Source organism: Sceloporus undulatus, chromosome 6, assembly GCF_019175285.1.
Source record: "Sceloporus undulatus isolate JIND9_A2432 ecotype Alabama chromosome 6, SceUnd_v1.1, whole genome shotgun sequence".
In the NCBI taxonomy this organism is placed as follows: Eukaryota; Metazoa; Chordata; class Lepidosauria; order Squamata; family Phrynosomatidae; genus Sceloporus; species Sceloporus undulatus.
In genome coordinates this window covers 37,113,850-37,134,241 of record NC_056527.1, presented here as the reverse complement: position 1 = coordinate 37,134,241, position 20,392 = coordinate 37,113,850, and the positions used below count along the sequence as shown (strand labels likewise).

The 20,392-nt window shown below is 38.6% G+C and overlaps 1 long non-coding RNA gene across 1 annotated transcript in view; it reads right to left on the bottom strand.

Moving 5' to 3' along the window:
• Nucleotides 1–2,566: 2,566 nt before the first annotated feature.
• The window catches only part of LOC121935772, a 21,785-nt gene continuing 3,959 nt past the window's right edge, over nt 2,567–20,392 (bottom strand). The window contains exons 2-3 of the long non-coding RNA XR_006104848.1: nt 5,776–5,906; nt 2,567–2,826 (exon numbers count right to left, since the gene is read on the bottom strand). This is a non-coding gene — a long non-coding RNA (uncharacterized LOC121935772). The remainder of the gene's footprint in view (nt 2,827–5,775; nt 5,907–20,392) is intronic.

The following is a 20,392-nucleotide window of genomic DNA, read 5'->3' as shown; positions in this document are numbered from 1 at the left end:
TATCACCCTGTTCTGTAAAATGTAAATGATGTAGAGGCCAACACCTCGTGGAATTTCCAAAATGGACTATAATAAGTCCTCCTCCATATTTATGAAAATGCTAAGCAGTACATTGTGGGATTTTGGATTTTTTTAATATATTAGCTCACATTTAATGCAGCAGTATTCATTTGAGTGTGAATAATATGGATATTACAGTGGACCCTTGATATATGCTGAGGTTTGGTTCCAAGATCCCCCCGTGGATAACAAAATCCATGGATCTCAAGTCCCATTAAATATAATGACGTAGCAAAATGGTGTCCTTTATTTAAAAAATGGAAAATCAAGGTTTGATATTTGAAATTTATACTTTTTTTTTAACATTTTCAAACTGTGGATGCTTGAATCCATGTGTAAAAAATCCATGTATAAGAAGGGCCGACTGTACTTTAAAATGAATGATTACCTCAATTGCAGACACATGCCAATAAATTCATGTGCCACTTTGCACATTGTTTCAGAAGGTTTGAATGGGGCCACTTATGTTTATTAATACATTAGGATACTCATGTCATCACAAAGAAGTGAAAAAGCCCACAAAAATGTGATAGGTTATCATCTTGACAAGCATCCGTATACAGTGGGCCCTTGGTATCTCAATGGCATAGTAAAATGGTGTCCCTTACATAAAATGACAAAATCAATGATCATTTCTTTGGAATTTATATATTTTTAAAATATTTTTGAGCCATGGATAGTTGAATCTGTGGATAAAGAATCTGTGGCTACAGAGGGCCAACTGTATATGTGCTTAGGTTTATGGTGTTGGGCAACAGCCTTAGGATGAAATTAATGATCACATTTGAGGCTCACATGGAAGAATATACTTGTACTCTGTAAACTTACTGAACCTCAAAGATCAAAACCATCTTCTTGAATTGTACTTGGAAATTTAACTTTTAAAGGGATACAAACGGGAAGTAATTTGCACACTGGCTGTACTTGAGAATTACTGTCAATATCTAGGATCTTGCTTATGTTCTGCTGCTGCCTTGTGATAAGAACCATGGGCTCACTTATAATTGCCTCCAGATTATGTAGTGAACCTCCAGAAGATACCCATATGGCTTCTTCATTATTTACTTGTTACTTACTCATTTAAAATGCCTATTTGTGGCTTCAATATTAGTCCTCACCTAAATCCATATGACTAAAGTTACTCATTACTTTCTATTGGATTCCATGGGATCTACTTTATATTGGTTTCAATGGGATCTACTGCCACCAATTACACAACAAGCAAACATGAGACATTAGAGGAGCAGAGCAGAAGATCCACCAGTGCATTCCAAGACCTGTTGTCCTACATCAGCCATGGAAAATGTTGGTGGATGACCTGTTTCACAAATGCCAGCTCTAAGCTGGTATAGGTAAGAACCAGAGAATGAGGATTCTGAAAATATTGATGGGACTTCAGATCCAGTGGATCTAAACCTAGTGATTTTCTGCCTCTGGAATATCCTTTTTAAAAGTTTCTACCACATTTGGTTTTATTGCGACCTAGGCATAGCAGGTGCCTCCAATGCACATAATGAGAAGGCATGACTAAGAAGGGGAAAACATGCTAGGAAAAGTGGAGGGAAGCAGAAAGAGAGGAAGGTCACATGCTAGATGGATGGACTCTATAAAAGAGGTCACAGCTATGAATTTGCAGGACCAGAGCAGGGCAAGACAGGGAGTCTTGGAGGTGTCTCATCTACAGGATCGCCATGGATTGAGATCGACTCAAGAGTGGATAACAACAATAACCAAAACATTAGGATATTTCCTGTAAAAACTCTCACAGCTTTTCTTAGAGCGTTACAATAGACTATTGACAGTCTTGTGTGTTCTTCTTGTTATGGAAGCTATTTCTGGCAAATTGAATGTGCAGAGTTATTTTCTGGATATTACGTTTGGGTATTATTTAAGCAGGCATGTTGTGAAGTTGCCAGAATTTTTTTTTAAATTTTTTTAGTGTATACTGTTTCCCAGTTTTAAAAGAGAAAAAAAATGTAAAGGGCTTAAAGATACTATACACAGAATTTCTCTCAATTACCCATTTCATGAGAAGGCTTAATCCCATTTAAAGGGATTTGGAAGTCTATGATGGAACATGAAGTCTTAGAGACTTAAATTAGTATGTATCCAGCCAAGGGATACTGGAAGTGACTTCAATGTCCATATCCCTGCCAAAACAAGGAATTCACAGTCATGCCACCTCTGATTGTCAGTCACCTTCTGTTTCAAAAGCATATAAGAGGAGTCCATCGTCTTTTCATGGTGCTGTGCCATTGTCAAGGATCCCACACCAGAAAGGTATGGGGTACAAAAGGTGGAGCATAAAAACAGTTTTTGCTGTCAAAAAGCTTTTCTAGATTTTTTCTCCCTCCTTGAAATTGAACCATTGGCTCATATCTTACCTTATGGAACAACAGAAAATAAATTTGTTCAATCTTTTTTTTCCTTTAAAATATTTTAATAAGAAAACCACAAATCAACATACACACAGACAAAGAAAAATCAGAAGGAAAAGAAAAGCATGACAAAAACATAAACAACAAAAACAAAAACACTGCTTTAAAATTTAAATTTAAAACATTGGCTTAAATGTTTTCATTGTATTAAAAAGCTGAAACCCAAAATGTTTGCTGAAACAATGGTGTTCCATCAACTGTGTGGCAGACATTCAGCTACTTTAAGATGGTATATCATATCACCTCTTTATTGTCCAAAGGTTACCCAACTCCTTCATTTTCTTTTCATAGGATGTTGTCTCCAGAAGTCTCAACATCTCACTTTTCTCTGTGTAGGAGAAAGTTGTTAATATTCTACCTAAATACACCAGAAGCTCATGGTCCAAATGTGTGTTGTGGGGGATGGGGGGAGACTCTTTGTAACATCTCAAGGCAAGGTGCTCTTCTAACTGCCCCAAAGTCCATTCATGCTTAAAATGCAGTACCCCACATAGTCAGGACAGTCTTGTCTGCATACATTTAATCTACGTTTGGTCATAAATCCATTCTGTCCCATTTTCTGAAACCAACTTTTAAATAGTATGCATTTCCCACCAAAAATATGATAATGACACCAAAAAAAAAAAAAAACCAAAAAAAACACATAGTTAAAGACATAGAAAATGTATTGTTAAAATATAATCAAGCCATCTATATCATTAAACATTTAAACTATAACCTTTAAAAATAATAAAGTCTGTACAGTATGCTATTGCCCCTTGCAGTAAGTTCTCCAAAGCCTGTTGGACTGCATCCACACTGCAGAATAATCCAGTTTTGCACCACTTTAATTGCCATGGTTCAATGCTATGGCAATTTGGGAACTGAAGTTTTGTGGTACATTTAGTTTCCTCTGTCAGAGAGCTCTGGTACCACAACAAACTACAATTCAATTCTATAGCAATGAGCCATGACAGTTAACGTGGTGTCAAACTGGAATATTTCTGCAGCCTTGGTACAATACATTTTTCACCTGCCAACAAAAGGAAAGCCAGCAAGGGAGTTCCGGACCTGGAGAGAGCCACTGAGAAGGCCCTGAGTTTCCACCAGATGTGCCTATGAGGCTGACATTACTGACAGAAGGGCATCCTGCAAAGATTTTAGAGTTCAGACAGGTTTATGTGAGAAGGTACAGTCTTTCAGATAGTCTGGACCTCAGCCTTATAGGGCTTTGTCAATCACAACCAGTACTTTGATGTGTTCTCAGAAACTGACTGGTGGCCAGTGGTGTTGTAAAAAAGGACTCATATGCTCCATATAACCAGCCAGTTAATAACCTGGCTACAGTTCTTTAAACCCGCTGAACTTTCTGAACATTCTTCAAAGGCATCCTGATGTAGAATTTGTGACAGTAATCTAAATAGATGTTGCTAAGACTTGTGTCTTTATGGCCAAATCAGACATGACCATGAACAGGTGCAATAGGGACACTAGTTTGAAGATACACTACAAGCCATCACCAAAGCCAGGCTCAGGCTGAATCCATGAGTTACTGAACTAAAGGGACTGAAGTAAATGGAACTGTGTATGTGTGTTTTCATTATAACCAAGGGCACACGTGGAATCCCTATATCCCTGATATGCCTTTCAGCTGTCAACGAGTTCCTCTGCCTTGTCTGTACTAAGTTTCAATTTTGCCATCATCTAATCCATTATTGATGACTGACACTGGTTTAAAGCAGCAATAGCTTCCTTGGAAGTAGGAGGACCAGAGAAACAGAGTTGTGTGTCCCTCCCAGTAGTTTTATGTATGTGTTAAATAGCTTAGGGGCAAGACAGAATCCTGAGATATATAACAAGACCTGTGGCCAAGAAAGTGAACAGGAGTTCTCCAGCCCTATCTTCTGGGTTTACCTCCCCAGAAAGAAATCATTTTTTGTTTGCAATATCTTCATAAAACATGCATTTTGTACGCATATATGGGTCAAGAATTCCCCTAGAAAAATTGGAAAATGCAGAGTCTGGAAGATAATATGCAATGAATTTATAGTCATCCCTGAATTCACATGAACCAGTTCACATATTAGTCTTGGGAATGCACATTTAAAATCAACATTTTCCAAGTCCAAGGTATCTGAAGAACTGTGCTGTCCTTTATGAACCTGCCAGTCTCATGGGAGTCCCTTCTCTCAGTCACATCACTCACTCAGGTCTTTTTGGTAGGGATACAGGACAGAGTCATACTGGTGGCTTCTCTTAAACTGGAAGCTAGGATGGTTTCCTTCTTATTGTCTTTCAATTGGCAAGCAAAACCTTTTGTGTTCCAATGGGATTTTAAGCAATTAATTGTGAGGGTTTTTAAGGGTGTGTTATTTTATGTTGTGGATTCTGCTAATTTCTGTCTTTCACCTTTTAATGAATTTGTTTGAGGGGTTCTGATTCATTGCATAGTTTAACTGTGTTTTAAAAATAACTTTCCAATATGTTTTTATCTCCTTTTTGTAACTGGTTTTAGTTGTATTTGTTTTAACTTTTGGAAGCTTCCTTGAGTTCCAATATTGGGAAAAGGGCAAGATATAAGAGACTGAGTGAATGAACAAGAATGAATAAAAATAATAATTTTCTATTATTCTTATCTCAAATCAACTTTTTTGTCCCTATATCTCACAGAAATTATTTTACCTCTTTCCCCAGTATTCTTTGTAAGGAAAAGCCTTCAGAAAATTTTGAGAACCAGCAATACAATGAAGCTTCTAGTTGTTGAGAGCTATTGAAATATAGGACTTTGGTGTAAATCAGGGTTCATTCACATGACAAATAAGTATGGAACTCCCTCTGGTTTTGAAAATTAAAGGCTTAAACTGAAATGTAGGCAAAGCATAAGATTGATGACCAAGTCACTTTAATGGAACTAGCATGAATTACCTCAGTAAAGTGTCTTCCTATGGTTTTGGAAATCATTTCCACTTAGCTTAGTGGGAAATGCATTATTATTAAGTAATTGTGTGCACTTCCAGGGTTTGTCCCATGAAAACAGTGCCAGAAAGGAGTGGGGGGATTTTGTACCTTGGCTAAACAAACAGCTCTCATCCAGTGTTGGATGTCTGTCACTACTTAGAGGAAAGATATTATTCACAAAATCATATTATTCGCAAAATCAGGTGCCTTACCTTTGCCTATTCCTTCTGTGTTACCCAGCAATTTTCTGGTGCTACTACTGTTGTCATTTCTCTTTAGGGAGATAGTAAAGCTAGAGATAGTTAAGTTCTCAGGGAACAGTAAGAGTGATGACAATTACCTTGTTCTCTTTTGTCAGTGAATTTGAAAACTAAGCTATTCCAAACTTCTCCAGATTATGGAAGGCACAGTGTCTGTGTCTAAGAAAAGCAAGTTCCTCCAGGTTTTTCAAGTCAAGCACTCGTGCAGCTCCTGTAATAAGAAATAAGAGGTTTTATATATAGTAACCCCAAGGAAGGAATTATTGCTTTTAAAAATGATAGCTGACAGCTACAATCAGGGCCTGATACAACTTTCTTCAATAATTTATAAGGCACGTTGATTAAAAGGCAAATGGGATCCCCATTTATTGTAAGAAGTCAACATTTGGACTACTACAATTTACCAGAATTGGAAAATACAATTATTGGAACTATTTGGAGCATTCTCTAATTCGTATCCTCAATTATTCTCAGAGTGAAAACAAAAAACATTACCTATGATACTAGGAATGTTTCCCTGTATTTTCAATTATTGGATTAAAAGTAAATCAGTGTAAGAGGGGAAGATTATCTGCGTTTTTCTCCAGGAGACAGGTTCCAATAGACTCATTATAAAATGGGTAACACAGAATCAAAAATTGAATGAATAATTCAGTTGTACAGCTTTTCTCAAGCTTATATCTCAGACCAGCAGCAGCTGAAGTGAGCTTTAAAAATAGGTTAAAAGACATTTTGGCACAGCCTAACTTATCCTTGATCTCAGAGGTTATAGCAGCCTCTTGGTACTATATGATTAAATTCAACTACTATTATGGAAGCAATTTAAATGTTTCCTATTAAGAGGCTGCTCTCCTTTCCTTTACCGTAGCCTTTGTGCTTTCCCCCTGCTCTCATATAATCATTGCTTTCAGTAGGATTTGGGTTTTTAAGTACTTGAAACCAACAATATAAATATTTTAGCAACTAGTACTTGATAATAATATGATAACTGAAATAAAGAGAGAGAAAGAACTGGAGAGGAGAAGAAAGTGTGAATGGAAAGAAATTCCAGAAGTAACAAGAAAAGTCACATTTTCACACCTTCAAAGACTTGTTGCAAGAAAATGTGTATTTTGCTTGAAACATTTGTAAATTTGCAGGCTAACAGGGCATTACATGAAATAAAGTTCTATATAAAACCTTGTGCATATTTTCTATATGGATGGTTAAAACATTAAGAAACAGACCTTAGTTCATGGGGCAGGATTTGATTCAATCAAGTTGATTATGCAAATAAATTTGTTAATTAGGGGAATGCATATTTTTGGGGTTAGAATTTCCATTTTATTTTTCATAACCTCATACAAAAGAAGCACAGAAAGAAATTGCAGGGAGACTCAAAGAAACTCAATGAAGTTGATGAGATCTTCCCATTCCTAGCAAAGAGAAACCCAGAAGTAATGCAGAAAAGGAGAGCAGGAAAAGAGGCTGAACAAAGAGAGAAACATAAGTAGAGGCAAAGAGAAATGGTGTCTTTTAAAACTATCCGACATCTAGTTGCCAGGATGTGCCCTGCCATAATCAGATGATGAGTGAGTCTCCTGTCGTAATGCAATGGCCAAGCCTGTCAAACATCTCCTAGCAAGAACCAAGATGTTACTACAATCAAGAGAAGGGGAGGGCCAGTTTGACCAAGTACTTATTTGATCCATCTCTGAGAACCAAAGGGATCAGAGAAACACAAGGAGGAGAAGGTGGAGGATAATTTCCATTACAGTTTAAGGAAGATTGGTTTTCACAGCTCCCACAGTTTACTCAAGCCACATCAACAAAGAAAACAGAATGTTGAGCTTTGCCTTACAAAGTTATCCACTGATTCTGGTGGCATTAATGAATATTTATTTATTTATGGCATTTATACACACCCCCTTCAGCCCTAAAGGCTCTCAGAGTGGCTTACAATTATTATTTTTAACTGGATGGTTCCCTGCCCTCAGGCTTACAATCTTAATAAACCACTCATAAGTGATAGTGCACACCATTGTAAAACAAGGATGGGGTATTTAATAAATATAATAATAAACTTTATTCTTATACCCGCCTTTCTGCTGCAGCAAGCAAGGTGGCTTACATGACTAGAATATGTTGCAATAATACATACTTTCAATAAATAAACTGACTCCCCCCCTTTGAAACAGGATCAAATACAACACAATTTAAACATTAAACTGGTTCAAATGACAGCAATTTTCTAGTAGATGCAGTGATTACATAAAGTAGGGAGAGTAGAGAAATTAGATTGAGCTATTCTGGGAAGGCCTGCCAGAAGAGATCCATCTTGACAGCGTTTTTGAAGCTGTCTAGGCTGGTCATTTGACGGATCTCCTTCAACAAGGCGTTCCGTAGTCTGGGAGCGGAGAACATCCTCTGGGAGGTTGCCATTAGTCTGGTTTTCATGGGTTGCAATAAATTCCTCCCAGAGGACTTGAGGGTGCAGGGTGGATTGTACGGAAGTAGGCAATCCATTATATAGGTTGGACCCAAGCCATGTAGGACTTTAAAGGTAATCATCAACACCTTGTACTGCACCCGGAAACCAACAGGCAGCCAATGAAGAGATTTCAGAATAGGTGTAATATGATCACTTCTAGTTTTACCAGTGATCAGCCTGGCTGCCATGTTTTATACTAACTGTAGTTTCCGGACTAAGTACAAGGGTAGCCCTATGTAGAGTGCATTGCAGAAATCGAGTCATGAGGTTGCCAGTGCATGAACTACAGTTTCTAGGTCCCTTACTGCCAGGAAAGGGTGCATATGGCATATCTGCCGGAGCTGATAACAGGCGCTTCCGACTGTCGCATTCACTTGATTTATCATGTGAAGCAACGGGTCTAGGAGCATCCCTAGACTGCGAACACAGTCCTTAAAGGAGAGCATGACCCCGTCCCGGACTGGAGGTTGCAACCCAATACCTGGTTTGGGGGTCCCTACTGTAAGTACCTTCATTTTGTCTGGATTCAGCTTGAGTCGTTTTTTCCTCATCCAGTCTATTACCGCATCAAGACATTGATTGAGGGGAGAAATGCCATCTGTCGTCATGGCTGCTGACCGAGACATGGAGAAATATATTTGGGTGTCATCAGTGTACTGATAACACCCTGCCCCATGTTTACGGATGATTTCTCCCAGTGGCTTCATATAAATATTGAATAGAATCGGGGACAGCATGGCGCCCTGAGGGACACCACAATTTAGCTCCATTTTTGAGGAGCAACAGTCCCCGAGCATCACCCTCTGGAATCTGCCTGAGAGGAAGGAACGGAACCACTGTAATGCAGTGCCTCCAATTCTTAACTCTCTCAGGCGTTCCAAGAGGATGTCATGATCTATTGTGTCAAATGCTGCTGAGAGGTCTAAAAGCACTAACAAGGTCAGGCTTCCTCTGTTGATGCCTAGACAAAGCTCATCAGCCAGTGCAACCATGGCAGTCTCCACCCCATATCCTGTCCTAAAGCCAGTTTGAAATGGATCTAGATAATCAGTTTCATCCAAGATCACTTGGAGTTGAAGGGCAACGGCTCATCCAATCACCTTGCTCAAAAACGGCAGATGTGATACAGGCCTATAGTTTTTCAAATCCAGGGGGTCCAGGGAAGGCTTTTTCAGAAGCGGCCTAACGACCGCTTCCTTTAAACATGTTGGAACAGAGCCTTCCCTAAGGGATGCATTGATGACATTTTTGAGAAATGCCATCAAGGCATCACTCCTCTAGACAGCCAGCTATGATGGGCAGGGATCGAGGGGGCATGTCATCTTCTTCACTTTTCTAAGGATCTTGTCCACATCATCGGTACTCACCGACTTGAACATATCCAGTTTAATCTCAAAAACAGGTTTACTGGACACCTCATCAGTCAATTCTGCTGTAATCTCGGCATCCAAGTTGGCTTTTATCTGAGAGATTTTATCTGCAATGTAGTTGTTAAAAGTGTCACAGCAGGTTGTTGTCAGGTTAAGGGTTCGGCACAGGTGGAGTCAGTGTCAGTTCCCTTACCACCCTAAACAGTTGTGCCAGATGTGACTCTGCAGATGCAATACGTGCAGAGGAGAAAGAATTCTGTGCTGCATTTATTGCCTGTTTATAGGAACAAAGAAACTTTCTTTGCCGAGTCCTGTCAGATAAGAGTAGAGATTTTCGCCAGGCACACTCTAGTTGTTGTCCAATCTGCTTCATATTCCTAAGTTCTTCCATATACCATGTTTGGTGGTTTGAAGCGGGTTGAAAAGGACGCTTGAGAGCAATCGTGCCAATAGCTCTTTTAAGGTCGATGATCCAGGTGTTGGCCAGGGCTTCGACATAATCACCAGCATTACCAACCAAGGAACCCTCCAAGGGTTTCTGGAATCCTATTTGCTCCACTAGACTTCAAGGGAGGACCATTCTAATTGGTCCTCCAGCCCTGGTGGGACGAACAGCGGCTCTCAGTCCAACCCTGATCAGGAAATGATCCATCCATGACAGTGCGGTGGTATTAATTACCTCCGCCCACAGATATTCCTGCTGTCCGGGAAAGCTGCCAGCAACACTGACCATAGCTGATAACAGAGCCTTTAGTTCAGTGGAAGTAAAGCAGACCCAGCAAAGAAGCAGTCCGAGGGCAGGTCAAGAATACGAGCCGAAGTCAGGATTCCAGAGATTCCAACGTTCCGAAAGTCAAGCCGAAGTCAGGATACCGGGAAACAGCGTAGTCAAACAGTCCAGAGTCAAAACAGCCAAGAGATAACGAAGTCCGGTCCGAGGTCAAGGTAACAGAGAATCTAGATACTAGGAGCTAGTGCTAGCAGCAATCACGCCGAGGGATCATGCAATAAACTCTAGCAACCAGCATTAGTCTCTCTCCCACTTAAGGGAAACTCTCCCTCGTGCCACCTGAGGCTGGTTGGCTAATTGCCTCTCGGCAATCCTCTGTGATCTGCGTCTGCAAGAACTCTCGGCTCTTCTCTCTTTGTAAGAAGGCACCTGCAGGCAAGCTTCATCTCCAGACTCACCACTAGGCTGTGGTACCGAAGGAAGCCTCTCTTTGGCACTAGGACCTGGTTGAATCTCCTCCTCTGGGGCTGGAGGATCACAGCTGGGACCTGGCAGGGCAGGAACAGCACCTGGCGTTGCCTCAATCAGCCCTTGCTCTGGAGGAGGCTCATCCTCCTCCTCATCCTCCGAGAGCTGATCTTGGCTGGCCATGACACCTGCTCTGTGCTGAAGACCAAATCGAGGGTATGACCCGCATAGTGTGTTGGCCCGGAAACCAATTGGGATAGGCCCATGCCTGTCATGGCATCCATATTTGATCTGTGTTTTTTCAATTGGGCGGGTGGCCTAAGTAACACCTCCCCCCATATGCCCTTTAAATACTCACTTCTTTTGGGGTTGACATAGTGAATCTGACCTGACAAATCTAGTATATTTTCTCTCTGACTTTGTCATAAGTTGACAGGTGAATTTGGAGACACACACACAGACACATTTTAGAAGGAAAACCCATTACATTTGCAGTTCAGGAACCAATCTGTAGAAACAAGAGAAATTAGAGAACAGAAGTAAAAGGTAGCATAATGCAGAGGTTATTCTGGAAACAGATAAGTGGGACAGATTTTAAAAATAGCTGATGAAAAGTTAGACTTTTAAGTATTGGATTAAAAAGAAAATCCTTTTGTGTGCAAATCTCACCTTTGTCATATAAATCAAGAAAAAGGATCTGGCATTCCTACAAACATTATTTTGATATGTGAAGTCGAAGACTTTCATGGCCAGCATCCATAGTTTTTTGTGGTTTTTTCGGGCTATGTGGCCATGTTCTAGAACATAGCCACATAGCCCAAAAAACCCACAAAAAACTATTATTTTGATAAATTACGTTAAGATGGAAATATTCTACCTAACAAAAAGCAAAAGGCTCTTTATGTTGCAAGTGAACTCTGGTATCGGGGTAGTGAAAATGATGAAAGTTAAAAGTCAATATCCTTCAATACAGGAGGGATAACGGTTAATAAATTTTCCTAAGTTCTTTTTAAAAAGAAAGCTGGAAACACTCCAAAGTTTAGCAGAGTTCAAGTTGGCATAATCAAAATTTGTGGTTGTAAATGATGTGAATATATGCTAAGTGACTATATCACTAAAATACCATTATGTATTTGTGTCATTTGCCACTGAGATCCTACCATCCCGACAAGAAGCTCAAAACAGCCTTTAAGGTTCAGAGCATTCTTGCAAGGTAATTTAATATGAGAAATAGTGACTTAACAGAAGAATCTAATTAGGCAAAATATAGTTTGAACCTACAGATTCAAGCACCTATACTATACAGTAAATTCAAAAAAGCAAACTTTGATTTTGCCATTTTATAAAAGGGACACCATTTTACTGTGTCATTGTATTTAATGGGACCAAAGCGTCCATGGATTCTGGTATCCATGGGAATCCTGTAACCAAGCCCCAGTGGATAGCAAGGGCCCACTGTATTCACTGAAACAGAAAAATACTGTGAAACTAAAGCTGTTAATGAGCATACATTTAAAAGTATTTTTCAACAATATGGCTATAGTATGTTATGGTATTCACTGGTTAATGAAATTTTCCATGTATTGATGAGTCTGCTCCAAATAGTAGTTAAATTTTAAGGAGCTACCTGAGGTGCTGAACCTATTTTGCAAATAGCCTTCAACACCAGCAATACTTCCTTTAAAGTTTGGACTAAAAACCAAAGTAGACATGGAAGCAACCAGGTGCCACTGATCATACTTTATGATGTGTTCAGTCCTAGTACACCACTACCTTTGAGCTGGATGGGTGACAGAATGTTAACTCTGAGATCAACATTTGTCTGTTCTGTGGAATAGGTACATATAAGCTATGTAACTGAATCTACAATGAACCAGAAGCTAGCACCCCATTTAAAAACAATGGCAACCCATGCCATCCATGTGGATTTCCTACAAGGTGGAAGGGACTTTGAGAAAGAAAGAAAGACAAACTAATGGTTTATCTATAGGAGTCAATATTTTCATATCTGATATCTAGTGATTTCACAGGTAACATCTGAATTTTTTTTTTTTAACATAGATTTTTCTGGAGTGAGATTGGCCAATTCATTTTAAAAGGGAGCACTGTGCAAACTAGTGATCACTGAATAACATCACATCCTATGGTTATTGTTCTATTGGTTCTTATGCTGTACTGTAATGTTTGGCTCTGTGCAGGCCAGCCATTAAGGCCAGCTTGGGGGTGGAATCGGGGCATACCTGTCATGTGCAACTGCTGGGGTCCAACAACCCTTGTCAGCAACTCAAACGAGTCCTGGGGTTAAGCCAGACCCTTGGAGCAGAGCTGGCAAATTTCCAAAAGCCGAAGCGTGGCTCCCCGAGTCCAATTGGGATGACAGCAACTGGATATCTTCCAGGAACTGCAGCAATGCAGGAACCTCCAGGGACACACAGCAAACCAATGCTGTAGCTTCTTCTGATAAACCACCAGAGAAACAAAAGTCCCCAAAGTGCTCTTTATTCACAGTGCTATAATACAAAACTAGATCTCTCAAACTCCACAACATACTGTACCAATCCAACTCCTACTTCAAACCCTTGCAACCTCTGGGTTTATATAGTCTCCAGACCATGTGGTCTCTCAAACCCAGTGAGTTCAGGTGTGTAGCCATGTCATGTGTCTCCTGTGCAATCCAGACACATGTTTCATCATCCATGGCTACATGCACTTGGACATTGAAGTGTCCTTGGCCCAATGAGCATCAGCTGTGGATGATCAGCTTTGCCACTGTGCTGAATGCTCATGGCCAAACACACACACACACATCAAGCATTTCCCTGTGTGCTGTGTTTTAACCCTTCAAATCCTGACAATACCCCCAACTCCACCCCAGGGCAGTGTGATGCTGTGCCCGCAGAATGTAGTGCCGAAGGAGCTCTGTAAAGGCCCGATCGGGGCTGCCTGGCTATAAAAGGGGAGGCTGGAAGCTGCCCCTTCAGAGCTGTCTGCACAGCCCATTTGAGTACCTTATAAAGACTTGGAAAAATTAAAACAATAGTCCTTCTATTTTGGGTTAAGTTCTAGACCTCAAGCTTTTGAAAGTTAACAAAAACTATGAAAATATTCTCAAACATGCTGGGAAAAAGAGAAAGCTGAAAATGCAAAAGAAATAGGAAGCCATGGGGATTAAGCAACTAATGATGGCAGGTAAAAACCCAGAATCTAAGTACTGCATCTAGATGACTGTCAAATGTCAGAGATGTAAAATAGCAAGAAAGCTTGTAATGGCAAGAAAGCTTTTTCTGTTTTTAAAGACCTTAACTTCTGAAAAAGGATGAATCTGCTGGGTTGCTGAAATATCCCAAGGGTTTAAATTGTAATATTTATTCCTAACACTTTGGAAGTGTTCATGTAATAGTATCATTAAAACCAAATATTTGTTGCTAAAAAACTTTGACGCTATAAACATCTCTTCATTTTAACTGACTCATTGCAGAAGGTGGGAAAGTATTTTTTAAGGGGAAAAAAGCATGCAGAATTCACTGCTTCAATATTTTTAATAAGCTTGGAAAATATTTAAAACATTTTCAATGCAATTCAATTGAGTCTTCAACACAATTAGACTGAAGATGTTTTTGAGCTGGCTGAATATTAATCATTAACGGTCAAGTAACCATCCATGGAATCAGGATGCAGTAAGAGCTTTACCCTTTCCTTCCTTTCCTTCCCACCCATGACCTCAGAGCAAGATTTTCCCCACAAAATTTGCCTGGCATAATTGGCCTTGACTATGGCATTCCAGCCTCCCCCTATGTACATTTACACAGCCTGCGTTAATTCCTTTGGGATGCAGCCTGCTTTGCACTATGTTAGCAGATACCTAGAAATTCTGCTAGACTGGATTCTTAAGGGCAGCAGAATTCTTTGCGATGTACAAAGCGGATCTGAGAAGGTGTTGTTTGTCCTGAGAAAGGATAGGTTTTCAAGGCATGTGGTACAAAAAAATGAGGTGGTGAAGAATTTTCAATTCCAATCCACCCATTCCGGATGTGAGAAGCTGAACTAATGCTCTTGTGTATTATGGTGCATACATGTAACTGCGGAAGTAGTGTAAGGATGGAATTTATGGACACTCAGAATTGTTTGCCAGGAAATGTTTACTAGCTATATACAATAAATGCCCGAAAGCATGTCCCTACATTAAAAGTGATATAGTTTTATATCCATATATTTAAAATGAAGTGTGGCAAATATCAATAGAGGAAACATTTACTTTATTATTAAACAAACAAGCTATGCCTGTCTGTGTTTATGGGACCCAGTTGGAAATGTTTGGTTAACTACACATGTTTTGCCCACATCTCTGGACCTATGCCATATTAAAAGTCAAATGTATGTCCTATTTTTAGAGCAAAATATTCTCATCATCAAGTCAAGGTATATTTTAAACAAAGAATCTAGTTACTACATCTGCAGTATGATGCTTTAATGAAAGAACCGATCGTACATTTGAAATGACAAAATATAAAAAAGATTATTGAAGCAGGAAATATATATATTTATAATATATATATATATCTGCTCTCCCCCCTTCACATTAGCACTTTTTAAGCTAGTTATTGTTGTGGTTTTTTAATGTTTGTAATTTTTTATCTTGTTTTAAAATTTGATATATTGCTATGTGATTTTATAATGTATATAGTGTTGTAAATTGTACATTGTTTAGTACCCTTGTTGTAACCCGCTTTGATCTCTTTGGAAAAGCAGGCAACCATATATATATATATGGTAAAACAAAGAAGTTTTCATTTTGCTTTTTATGATAATTTAGAATCATAAATTTTTGAAGTTGGACTCTACAAAATAATCTATATGAATGTGATAACATAGGAAAATATTGTGCTGGATTGCAGTTGTGCCATCATGAAGAACAGACAAAATGCGTCCTCATAAAACCCATTGTTGTTTAAGTGAATGATTTCATTTACCAAAATAATGATTTATTCAGTCACCTGCTCTTTAATTTTACAAAAGTAATATATATGCGTTCCCCTTCCTATAAGAAGGTTACATAAACTTATTAATATTTACACTTTACTTCACTGTTTGTACAAGCAATATAGTTTTTTATATGTGAAAAAATATACTTTTAAAGGCCCTCTCTTATTTAAAAAATTGGTCACAATATGTGTATATACAAATATTTATATATATATCTGCTTTATATTTTCCTTGTTAGATGTTCCACAGTTTGATCCACAGACCACATAACGTAGGCAATTCCACAAAAATTTGAAGTACTTTATCTTACTGAGTTGTGTATGGAGAAATATAAACATAACTCTTTGAATTGTAAAGTTTTCCATTAATAGAATTGGACTGCAGACTTTCAATGTCCAGAAGGTTTAATTCTATAAGGTTTGTTGCAATAATTTTGTGTTTCAGCTCAAATTATTCAGGGATATTTTAAAATATAGACCAAAACTTGTTCATGTGGGTTTTTTTAAATGGAGTTTTAAGAGTGATCCTTTAGAATCTGAGGTGAATAAATATAATTTGTAAATTTTAGGTATATGTTTATTATTAAATATGGCTTGCAAACACCTTCAGATCAGCAGGCTGGCAAATGTATGGAGCTCTTTAAAAAAAAAATACTTAACACAACTGACTCCAGACATGAATAGGAGGTACAAATTTCCTAAGAAGTGTAATGTAATGTTTAAAGTTTTACATAGTCAAATCTATCTGAAGAATGCCAAAGGGAGAGGAAAGTGTACACTACAATGGAATTCTATGTGATAAATTGATTATATAATAAGAGTAAGTCAATTTTTAGCACAACAATTTCATATTATAAACTTGATTGAGTAATTTCTTCTGGAAATATCAACTTGATCTTTAAGGACATTTTCTATTGTTTCTTAAGAATAAGAATATTCAAAAATCCTTCCTTAAAAAGGATCCACTGTTCACTTATTACATTGTACTTTTGGCCAGAAATATTAGTATTTGGTAGCTGGCACAATGTTTAAAGGCATAAAATGTTTGTGCATCATCATCATCATAGTTCTCTGTTGGTTAGGTATGTACCACTTGCCACTAGTTTGCATTACAGAAATATATATATACATACTACCTTCCTTGACCAAAAATGGCACATGCGACAAGTTATTCCATTTGGTTGTGCTTTCTTAAAATTGCCATTTTGAAATAGTTAGAGGAATGGAAAGTTTTTTTGGGGGGGTTCTTTTCTTTTCTTTGCTTGCATTATTTTAGTTGCTCATATGGAAGTATTTCTCTATCTATGACATGAAGTATAAAAATCCACAGATGTATAGACATAACTGCAATTAAAATATGGAACAGTAACACCCAAGAACAGTACCCTTCAGCAATATGTTTAAGCACTGCATGCCACATGTGGGCCTTAAGAGGGTTACTTTTTAGTCTCTTGTTACATACCTAAAAGTTGCCAATCAAGATAAATATTCAGTGTGTACACAAGGAAAGGGCAGTTGTTGCCCCATAAAAGGGCATCAGTGCCATTCACTTCAGTGACTATATTGCTTTGGTGCATTCCACTCACCCTGTAGTCACAATGCAGGGACAGCTCATCTTTATACATAAATATCCATTCCTTTTGTGTCACATGTATAACTGTTGACCAAATTTTCAATGAGTATAACACCAATTTTACATTGTTTACTTTAGGGCAGCCTTCCCAACCTATTGACCACACTGGTGACATTTTACAGGAGTCCCTGATTAACACTTTCAGAGCATACTTGGTTGCAGATGACTGTCATTAGGGCATAGCAGTTATGATGCCACAAATAGCATAGATATGGTCACAATGGCAGGTTGCTTCATGCAATGTCCTTAGTGAACACACAGAGCCACCAAGATGGTGAAACAGGATTCCTTAGGACAGGGAAAGCCATTCCACTGTGGCTTGCCTACCCAGGATCTGCGGCTTGTAATGGCAGTAACTGAAGAAGGTATTGTTGCTATTGTGTGTCTTCTACTTTCCAACTTATGGTGACCCTAAAGAGAACCTATTAGAAGGTTTTCTTGGAAAGATTTGTTCTGGGGGGGTTGCCTTTGCCTCATTCTGAGGCTGTGAGGGTGTGACCTACCCAAAGTCACCTAATGGGTTTCCATGGCTGAGTGGAGATTGAAACCTTGGTCTCCAAAGTCATAGTCCAACACTCAAACCATTATACCAACTGCCTGTCCTAACAGAAGAAGATACCTTATTTCAAAGCACAAGGAAGCTATGGCCAGATAGGAAAGATTTTTAAAAAGCAAGGCATAGCTTTTGTCTCAGGGCAAAGTTAGGGGTGGAGCAGATGGGTGTGAAGGAACGGCCTGGGTCTGCTCCACTTGGAAGTTGGTCAGAACCCCACTGTCCACATGGTTGGCTCCCAGGGTAGGCCATAGTTGCAGGGCCCAAACAGCACCAGCCAGAAGTTGGGCTTTCCCAACTCCATTTTGCTCCAATCCTAAAGACTGGAGCACAACTTCAGTGTGGCTTCCAGCCACTTTTGAAGCATGCATTGTGTAAACAGCATGCCTCCAAAGCAGTTGGAAGCTGCTTCATTTGGTCCATCGGTTTGGGGCCTCTGTTTTATCCTCAACTGGACAGCAGGACAGCTCTTTCTTTAGCTGGTTCTCTCAGACAGCTACACAGCTCTTCTAATTTACCTATTTAACACTGTGCATCTCTCTTTTCTTCTTTGCCTGGGTGCCAACATATCCTGCTGCCAACCTTCCAAGTGTAAGAACACGTACAGATCTCCTGTTTTCTGTGTCATTGCCTTTTTCTGGAATATTTGCACACATCCATGGCAAACCCCTCTGTGTACTGAAAAAGATAGGTCAGCCACTCATACTATGGACAGCCTCAATGTATTCCTCCTACTAGTGCAATATTCAGGAATTTGTGTGCTGCTTACATATGGCCTTACTTCAGGCTTCCATCTCCACCCTGTTTTGGCATGAAAGCAAAAAGACCTCTTTTAAGCTATATGTATACCGAGGCTTCAGAAGCCCACCCCACTCCCCACCATCTAATAGCTCCTTCTGCACTGCATAGCAAGTTAACAGCAAACAGTTTCAGGATTATAGTTCAGTACAATGCAAAAAAGAAGCTATTTTGATGAGCAGGGAAGATATTATTTTTTTTAATTTTTAAGTATTTTTAAGTTCTGTTGTTGTGCAGGGTTTACACACTACCCTTGAAATCTTCTCTGGAAATCATATCTAGCTTATCTATCTAAAAGCTGTAACCACCTTGAAGAAAGTTAATTTCAGTAAGTCTACCAAATTCAGTTTTAGAAATAAAAACATAGATCCATTTGATAACTCAGTAAACCATATGGCAAGCAAGTGTCCCATTAGACTCAGTACTGGGCTCATTGTTAATTCTAAAGGTGAATATGCGTTTAGAGAGATGTGGAGGGTAAGATGCTGGTAGTACAATAACTATTGTTTTCTAAAGTGAAAAAGGCCCATAAATATTTTCAAATGTCTGTTTTGGGGTCTGCTGTAGCAGATCCCAGAATGGATTTTGAATGAAGACTCATTCTGGCATTGTTAAAGTTACTAGGAATTTTTCTTTTGATTTTAATGGGAGTTGGAATGGGTTCAAAGTATTTATACAAAAAGTCAGTAATATAGCCTTTTAGTTATAATATCTATTTAGTATTGCTTAACAAATGATTCAGTTTATGCAAAGAATGTATTAGAAAGACATGAACCAAAACTTTACAGTCTAAACCATTGAATAGATAGGACTCATATAACAAGAAGTTGAATAATAATCCACATCTGCTCTAGCACATTTAAATGGAAGCATTGAACAGGATGGGATGCAAACATTTTAAAAAGCTATGAGATGCAAATGTTTTTAAAATGTAACTGGGGGGGGGCACTTAAAACATATGCACAATCCCATGTACATTTGCCTGGAAGTAAATCCTGTTGGATACAGTGGTCCTAACTTCTGAATAAACATGTTGATGGTTATAATGAAAAATACAAATATAAGCAGACTCTCTGCAGAGATAGCCCCTTTAAGCCAAGAGGACTTATTTCTGAGCAAATGTAACTTAGGTTTGCTATCTAGATGCTTAGGAGTTGCATAACCAGTGATGACAATTTTCACTCTTTATTCTTCCAGACTACAGTCAACTGTAAAAGAGATGTGTGAGACAGCGGACTTAGTGTATATACTTAGTTAATGGACAGACAGCTGTTAGATTAACTGCCTACATCAAATAGCAAAATAAACACAAGGCTTGCATAACTAAATCAAAATCATTATACAAAAATATACAATGAAACACTATCAGTGAAACATTGGTGGGAGTGATAAAAAGTAAAATTCATAGTATTTAAAGATTCCTCAAAAATTAGCTAAAATATACAGTGTAACTAATTATTGAGGAGGGGGGGAATTCTGTTCTTAGGACAGTGCTACTCAAACTGGTAGTTGTCAAACCAGTGCTGATTCCTGGGCTATTGGCTGCTGGTCCCTGGCAAGTTTCCAGGAAATGAATAATCAATTGTATCTAAATAAATTAATCTAATAGGAACTAATTTAGTGCTGGTTCCTGGCACACTGAAATAATAATAATAATAATAATAATAATAATAATAATAATAATAATAATAAT